Source organism: Aristolochia californica, unplaced genomic scaffold (genome assembly GCF_029961685.1).
Source record: "Aristolochia californica isolate CCGP_79_NKW_82.1479 unplaced genomic scaffold, dmAriCali1.0.hap1 SCAF_364, whole genome shotgun sequence".
Lineage (NCBI taxonomy): Eukaryota > Viridiplantae > Streptophyta > Magnoliopsida > Piperales > Aristolochiaceae > Aristolochia > Aristolochia californica.
Window position 1 is genome coordinate 3,281 of NW_027182064.1, and position 9,220 is coordinate 12,500.

At 39.8% G+C, this 9,220-nt stretch overlaps 1 non-coding gene across 1 annotated transcript; it reads right to left on the reverse strand.

Moving 5' to 3' along the window:
* Positions 1 to 641: 641 nt before the first annotated feature.
* Positions 642 to 728, reverse strand: TRNAS-GGA (transfer RNA serine (anticodon GGA)). The gene has a single exon. It is a non-coding gene; the product is annotated as a tRNA-Ser (tRNA).
* Positions 729 to 9,220: the final 8,492 nt, after the last annotated feature.

Consider the following 9,220-nt stretch of genomic DNA (forward strand, 5'->3'; position numbering starts at 1 on the left):
TTTCGATTGGGTATGGCTTCGACCATTCCTGGAGCTAGACAACTAGTTAACCATAGACATATTTTAGTTAATGGTCGTATAGTAGATATCCCAAGTTATCGGTGTAAACCCCGAGATATTATTACTACGAGAGATGAACAAAGATCCAGAGCTCTGATTCAAAATTATGTGGATTCATCTCCCCGCGAGGAATTGCCAAAACATTTGACTCTTGACTCATTCCAATATAAAGGAATAGTAAATCAAATAATAGATAGTAAATGGATCGGCTTAAAAATCAATGAATTACTAGTCGTGGAATATTATTCCCGTCAGACTTAAACTTAATTAAAATAAAATAATTAAGCTTTGGACAATACAATTTTGTCTACCCTGTTTCACCAAACAAAGTAAATAGAACTAAGTTAAGGGATTTAATCCGGATTTTCCCCCATTTTCGTATCCTTTTCGTATCCCAAGTGGATCCGCGGTCAGATTCTCATTCCTTGTCCACCCTTTCCGATCCGATATTTTATCTACCACAGTAATTGGCAATAGAGAATCACTAGAAAGCAAAGGCCCTACTCTTGGAATAATGGTATCCATTGTTATTTGATACATTGTGGTTGGTAACGTTGGTAAATTAGGTGTAGGTCAAGGTACGGAAAGAGAGGGATTCGAACCCTCGGTAAGCAAAAGCCTACATAGCAGTTCCAGTGCTACGCCTTGAACCACTCGGCCACCTTTCCCACAGAATCTTAGGATTATTGCCCGGAAACCCGGTGAATAGCGAGTCATTCATATTATTTTATTGAATTTTTTATTGCAATACAATAAAGGTACGACCGATCTATTATAAATCGAAAACTTTTCGTCAAACAAAGATCTTCCTTCGAGGCTCGAGGGATAAAAACACATTTTTTTTTATTTAATATTAACTTAATATTAAAAAAACTATCTATTCATCTTTGTCAAGACGACGACCCTCTCCATCTTATTCGGATATTTATACCGTATACCGGATTAAACAACCAATGAATTGGGACGAATCCACAAACTCTATACTATACTATAGTATTTTATACTATGGTTATATTTAGAGGTCCATAGGAATTAAAAAATTCCTTTCTAGTTTCAGATTTATCAACAACAACTCTTCTCATGAGCTATCCCATGGATCTATTATTCCCATGGATCTATTATAAATAAATTCATGGGTCGCCCTATGATTTTTAATATTTCCATTGTATTGTTTTGTTTGTGGATACGCGCTATTCGCCCAAAATGGATGGGTTGGTTATTCTATTTTCATCATGGAATGCTTATTTGATTCTTTTGACTCTTTGGGTAATAATAAAAAAAAAAAAACTCCTCGAGTTAGATCAGAATTTGTAGGAAAATTTCTTGGATTCCTTAACTTCGATAAAATAAAGAGTAAGAGTTCTGTTCATTGGTATACCACATTGGACTGAAATCCAATCTGATTCCAATATTTCCTATCTATCCCTGTCTTAAAAGGGGCAATTTTGAGGGTCTTTTTTTTTTTACAATTACTCTGTTTTTATGTGATTTCGTACTGTACAATTCCTTTGTTTATGGGAGCATTTTCCCTCGAGGGAGAGGATAATGAGAAGAATTATGGAATGGGTTGTAAACTATGCCTAGATCTCGGATAAGTGGAAATTTTCTTGATAAGACCTCCTCAATTGTAGCCAATATCTTATTACGAATAATTCCGATAACTTCAGGAGAAAAAGAGGCATTTACCTATTACAGAGATGGTGTGATTTGATTCGTTTTTTTTTTATTTATTTATTAATATTAAAATTTATATATATTCTAATTATATAATATAATTCTATTTATTTATATTTACTTATTATATTATATTATTATATATTGGATTTGACCTCTTTCAGTCTTATGAGAAGGGGACATGGTTCAGGACACAAAAAAAAAATTCTTTAAATAAACTTCCGCTTGGTGAAGGTGAAGTTTGGGGTAGTAGAGATCGAACAATTCCTTCTGTCGTGTATCCCCGATTGATGCAACCTCAGATGCTTCAATTATCGATTTTAGCATTGAGCGAAAGGTTACACCTATAGGTTCTGTATTGCAGGTTAATCCTACTCCACCAGTACCAATAGGCGGCGCATAGGGGAAGAAGCACTACACCTAGGAATCAACAACACGAAAACTTTGTTATATATTATACCCCTTTTCCTTATTGGGATCGGGACTAACAAGAATGGTTGGGACAACAAACATCCATCTCGTTTGTGCTTTGGATACCCGTATAACCATCGAAGATCGTTGAAGTGACTAATTCCTGCAAATCAAATAGAGGGCGTTGAGGACAAAGAAATTGTTGGAGTGAGCATTTCTATCTAGCATCAACACGTTTGGTGTTAAGAAAAAGACCTCCTACAGGAAGGCTGGCTAGAGATTTCTTGTAAAAACACTAGCCCCCATCAGTTCATAATGAAAAATATTTCAATCTTTTTTGATTCCGATTCCATGGGTTATTCCCTTTATTACTATGCACAGAAGAGAAGGGAGGAGCCGTATGAGATGAAAGTCTCACGTACGGTTCTGAAACGGAGATTCTTTGAATAGAATGAACGACCGTAACGGATGTCAGCTCAATCCGAAGGAAATTATGCGGAAGCTTTACAAAATTATTATGAAGCTACGCGACTAGAAATTGATCCCTACGATCGAAGTTATATACTCTATAACATAGGCCTTATCCACACAAGCAACGGGGAACATACGAAGGCTTTGGAATATTATTTCCGGGCGCTAGAGCGAAACCCATTCTTACCACAAAGCTTTTATAATATGGCCGTGATCTGTCATTACGTGCGACTATCTCCACTATAGAAAGAAGGAAAGAAAGATCAAATACGCTAGTCAATACTAGAAAAAAAAATAGGCTTTCTACATATGCATCGTCCAAAGCAACGATTTTTATCAGCTGTAGCAAAGAAAGACTTCATAGAGGCCAAAATATGAAGAAATAGGTATGGCCTATATACTAGATTCCATGGATAAAGGATCTAATTTAATTGATAGGGTAAGCGCCGTAAAGATCAATTAGAGAGGTTTTGGGGCCGATACAATAAGAACTGCTTACAGAACATATCATATCTTATGATATGAGATAAAAGTGAGGAATCAACTTATGTAATAGAGTCGATCTACTAAGGTATTGAGCAGCGGTGTAGCATCAGATCCCAAAGATAGTAAGTCCTTTCTTTCTTATGGAGGAAAGTCTTTTTCAAAGATTCTATATCAATATCAATTCCTATATGAAACCGAGATAGTTACCTTTCAGAAGATTCTAATGATAGAGGGGGTACGGTACCTATGCTTTATTTTTCTGAAGGTGGGAGAAAAGATAAAACGCATTTTTGATCAAAAAAAGAGTTTGAAACTCATGTAATTAACCTCTTCTGGTTAACCCGGGATAGATTTACGAGAAATCTCATTCAATTATAGATATGGTAGATTAAGATGGGGACACCAAAAGACTTGACGGCGGAGCCGTATTGAGGTAGGAAACTCTCAAGTACGGTTCTAAGGGAAGGAAATGACCCACCTATTCCGACCGGGGAGAACAGGCCATTCGACAGGGGGATTCTGAAATTGCGGAGGCTTGGTCTGATCAAGCTGCTGAATATTGGAAACAAGCAATATCGCTTACTCCAGGTAATTATATTGAAGCCCATAATTGGTTGAAGATCACAGGGCGGTTCGAATAAGAACACTCTTTTTTTTTTTAATTCAATTATCATGTTATGTTGGATCCATTAATCAAATAAAATGGATCGTTCCTCTGGGAAGAGCCAATCAAGGAATTTCATTATATCCCTTCTAAGATCGTTCTATTTCGTCTGGTACTTCCGAAGTATAAACCATATAGATACTGTACAGAATACATTCCATTCCTTTTTTCTATGCTAATAAAGCTATATCCTCGACTGACTAAATAGGGATATCGGGATGTCTCTTTTTTCTTTTTAATGACTAATGAATGATTCTTTGATTTGTAATAGAGTAATAAATACGTTCCATGTGAGATATATGTAAGATCTAAACTGAAGTGGATTCATCTAGGCATTTATACATTGAAATATGAATACATTGGATTGCACCAAAAATGGTTTTTGCGCCATGCCATGTGAGGAAGGGGCTTTATTATTAGATAAAGGTCCGTTGGGCGCCCCCCAGATATGTCATAATAGATCCGAACACTTGCCCCGGATTGACTTCCATATCATAATTGCTCTAGTAAATAACTAAAGAAAATAAATAGATGGGAGATAGGAAAGAAAGGAACTAATCACTAATCATAAATACCCATCTCTCAGAGGTTCACTAATTACTGACAGTTGGCGGGTCTCTTTGTATGTGTTGTCCGGAAAGAGGAGGACTCAATGATTATTCGTTCGCCGGAACCAGAAGTGAAGATTAGGTAGACAGGGATCCCGTAAAAACTTCTTTCGAGGAATGGGCCAAACCCGGTCATTTCTCAAGAACAATAGCTAAGGGCCCTGATACTACCACTTGGATCTGGAATCTACATGCTGATGCTCACGATTTCGATAGCCATACGAGTGATTTGGAGGAGATCTCTCGAAAAGTCTTTAGTGCTCATTTCGGTCAACTCTCCATCATCTTTCTTTGGCTGAGTGGCATGTATTTCCACGGTGCTCGTTTTTCCAATTATGAAGCATGGCTAAGCGATCCTACTCACATTGGACCCAGCGCCCAGGTGGTTTGGCCAATAGTGGGTCAAGAAATATTGAATGGTGATGTGGGCGGGGGTTTCCGAGGAATACAAATAACCTCTGGATTTTTTCAGATTTGGAGAGCGTCTGGAATAACTAGCGAATTACAACTCTATTGTACCGCAATTGGTGCATTGGTATTTGCAGCGTTAATGCTTTTTGCCGGTTGGTTCCATTATCACAAAGCTGCTCCTAAATTGGCTTGGTTCCAAGATGTAGAATCCATGTTAAATCACCACTTAGCGGGGTTACTAGGACTGGGGTCTCTTTCTTGGGCGGGACACCAAGTACATGTATCTTTGCCGATTAACCAATTTCTAGATGCCGGGGTAGATCCTAAGGAGATACCGCTTCCTCATGAATTTATCTTGAATCGGGATCTTTTGGCTCAACTTTATCCAAGTTTTGCTGAGGGAGCAACCCCATTTTTCACCTTGAATTGGTCAAAATACGCGGAATTTCTTACTTTTCGGGGAGGATTAGACCCAGTAACAGGGGGTCTATGGCTGACCGATATTGCACACCATCATTTAGCTATTGCAATTCTTTTCCTGATAGCTGGTCACATGTATAGGACTAACTGGGGCATTGGTCACGGTCTGAAAGATATTTTAGAGGCTCATAAAGGTCCATTTACAGGTCAGGGTCATAAAGGTCTCTATGAGATCCTAACAACGTCATGGCATGCTCAATTATCTCTTAACTTAGCTATGTTAGGCTCTTCAACCATTGTTGTAGCTCACCATATGTATTCCATGCCCCCCTATCCATACTTAGCTACTGACTATGGTACACAACTTTCGTTGTTCACACATCACATGTGGATTGGTGGGTTTCTCATAGTTGGTGCTGCTGCACACGCAGCCATTTTTATGGTAAGAGACTATGATCCAACTACTCGATACAACGATCTATTAGATCGTGTACTTAGGCACCGCGCCGCAATCATATCACATCTCAACTGGGCATGTATATTTCTAGGCTTTCACAGTTTTGGTTTGTATATTCATAATGATACCATGAGTGCTTTAGGGCGTCCCCAAGATATGTTTTCAGATACCGCTATACAATTACAACCCATCTTTGCTCAATGGGTACAAAACACCCATGCTTTAGCACCTAGTGCAACAGCTCCTGGTGCAACAACAAGCACCAGCTTGACTTGGGGGGGGTAGTGATTTAGTGGCTGTAGGGGGCAAAGTCGCTTTGTTACCTATTCCATTAGGAACCGCAGATTTTTTGGTACATCACATTCATGCATTTACGATCCATGTGACTGTATTGATATTACTGAAAGGTGTTCTATTTGCTCGTAGCTCACGATTGATACCTGATAAAGCAAATCTTGGGTTTCGTTTCCCTTGTGACGGCCCCGGAAGAGGGGGAACATGCCAAGTATCCGCCTGGGATCATGTCTTCTTAGGCCTATTCTGGATGTACAATTCCATTTCGGTAGTGATATTCCACTTCAGTTGGAAAATGCAGTCAGATGTTTGGGGCAGTATAAGTGATCAAGGGGTGGTAACTCATATCACGGGGGGGAACTTTGCGCAAAGTTCCACTACTATTAATGGGTGGCTCCGGGATTTCTTATGGGCACAAGCATCTCAGGTAATTCAGTCTTATGGTTCCTCATTATCCGCATACGGCCTTTTTTTCCTAGGCGCTCATTTTGTCTGGGCGTTTAGTTTAATGTTTCTATTCAGCGGCCGTGGTTATTGGCAAGAACTCATTGAATCCATCGTTTGGGCTCATAACAAATTAAAAGTTGCTCCTGCTATTCAGCCTAGAGCCTTGAGCATTGTACAAGGACGCGCTGTAGGAGTAACCCATTACCTTCTGGGCGGAATTGCCACAACATGGGCATTCTTCTTAGCAAGAATTATTGCACTAGGATAATGGCTAGGAGGATTTGAAAGGCATTATGGCATTAAGATTTCCAAGGTTTAGCCAAGGCTTAGCTCAGGACCCCACTACTCGTCGTATTTGGTTTGGTATTGCTACCGCACATGATTTCGAGAGTCATGATGATATTACTGAGGGACGTCTTTATCAGAACATTTTTGCTTCTCACTTCGGGCAGTTAGCAATAATCTTTCTGTGGACTTCCGGAAATCTGTTTCATGTAGCTTGGCAAGGAAATTTTGAGTCATGGGTACAGGACCCTTTACATGTAAGACCAATTGCTCATGCAATTTGGGATCCTCATTTTGGTCAACCGGCGGTAGAAGCTTTTACTCGAGGGGGTGCTCTCGGCCCAGTGAATATCGCTTATTCCGGTGTTTATCAGTGGTGGTATACAATCGGCTTACGTACCAATGAGGATCTTTATACTGGAGCTCTTTTTCTATTATTTCTTTCTGCCATATCCTTAATAGCGGGTTGGTTACATCTACAGCCCAAGTGGAAACCAAGCGTTTCGTGGTTTAAAAATGCCGAATCTCGTCTCAATCATCATTTGTCAGGACTATTCGGAGTAAGTTCCTTGGCTTGGACAGGGCATTTAGTTCATGTCGCTATTCCCGGATCAAGGGGGCAGTACGTCAGATGGAATAATTTCTTAGATGTATTACCGTATCCCCAGGGGTTGGGCCCCCTTTTTACAGGTCAGTGGAATCTTTATGCCCAGAACCCCGATTCCAGTAGTCATTTATTCGGCACCTACGAAGGGGCGGGAACTGCCATTCTAACCCTTCTCGGGGGATTCCATCCACAAACACAAAGTTTATGGCTGACCGACATTGCCCATCATCATTTAGCTATTGCATTTATTTTTCTCGTTGCTGGCCATATGTATAGAACTAACTTCGGTATTGGGCATAGTATGAAAGATCTTTTAGAAGCACATATTCCTCCGGGAGGTCGATTGGGGCGTGGACATAAGGGTCTTTATGACACAATCAATAATTCGCTTCATTTTCAATTGGGTCTTGCCCTAGCCTCTTTAGGGGTTATTACCTCCTTGGTAGCTCAACACATGTACTCTTTACCCGCTTACGCATTTATAGCACAAGACTTTACTACTCAAGCTGCGTTATATACTCATCACCAATACATCGCAGGGTTCATCATGACAGGAGCCTTTGCTCATGGAGCTATATTCTTCATTCGAGATTACAATCCAGAACAGAATGAGGATAATGTATTGGCAAGAATGTTAGACCATAAAGAAGCTATCATATCTCATTTAAGTTGGGCCAGCCTGTTTCTGGGGTTTCATACTTTAGGACTCTATGTTCATAACGACGTCATGCTCGCTTTTGGTACTCCGGAGAGAAACAAATCTTGATTGAGCCTATATTTGCCCAATGGATACAATCTGCTCACGGTAAGACTTCATATGGGTTCGACGTACTCTTATCTTCAACGAATGGCCCAGCATTTAATGCTGGTCGAAGCATATGGTTACCTGGCTGGTTGAATGCCGTTAATGAGAATAGTAATTCACTATTCTTAACAATAGGTCCTGGAGACTTCTTGGTTCATCATGCGATTGCTCTAGGTTTGCATACAACTACATTGATTTTAGTAAAAGGTGCTTTAGACGCGCGCGGTTCCAAGTTAATGCCAGATAAAAAGGATTTCGGTTATAGTTTTCCTTGCGACGGCCCGGGACGAGGTGGTACTTGTGATATTTCGGCTTGGGACGCATTTTATTTGGCAGTTTTCTGGATGTTAAATACCATAGGATGGGTTACTTTTTATTGGCATTGGAAGCACATCACATTATGGCAAGGTAACGTTTCCCAATTTAACGAATCCTCCACTTATTTGATGGGATGGTTAAGAGATTATCTATGGTTAAACTCTTCACAACTTATCAATGGATATAACCCTTTTGGTACGAATAGTTTATCGGTCTGGGCATGGATGTTCCTATTTGGACATCTTGTTTGGGCGACTGGATTTATGTTCTTAATTTCCTGGCGTGGATATTGGCAGGAATTGATTGAAACTTTAGCATGGGCTCATGAACGCACACCTTTGGCTAATTTGATTCGATGGAGGGATAAACCAGTGGCTCTTTCCATTGTGCAAGCAAGATTGGTTGGATTAGCCCACTTTTCTGTAGGTTATATATTCACTTACGCAGCCTTCTTGATTGCCTCTACATCAGGCAAATTTGGTTAATTCATTTTTCTTGTAATGTGCTCCATCGGGAACAATCTCATTTGATTCGGTGGAGAAGGGGGACTACCACTACCCTCTTATATTTCTACATCTAGGATCCGACCCGTATCATTGATAATAAAATAGGAACTGAACAATTATGGCAAGGAAAAGTTTGATTCAAAGGGAGAATAAAAGGCGGAAATTAAAAGAGAAATATCATTTGATTCGCCGATCCCTAAAAAAAGAAATAAGCAAAGTTTCGTCGTTGAGTGACAAATGGCAAATTCATGGAAAATTGCAATCCCCGCCACGTAATAGTGCACCTATACGTCTTC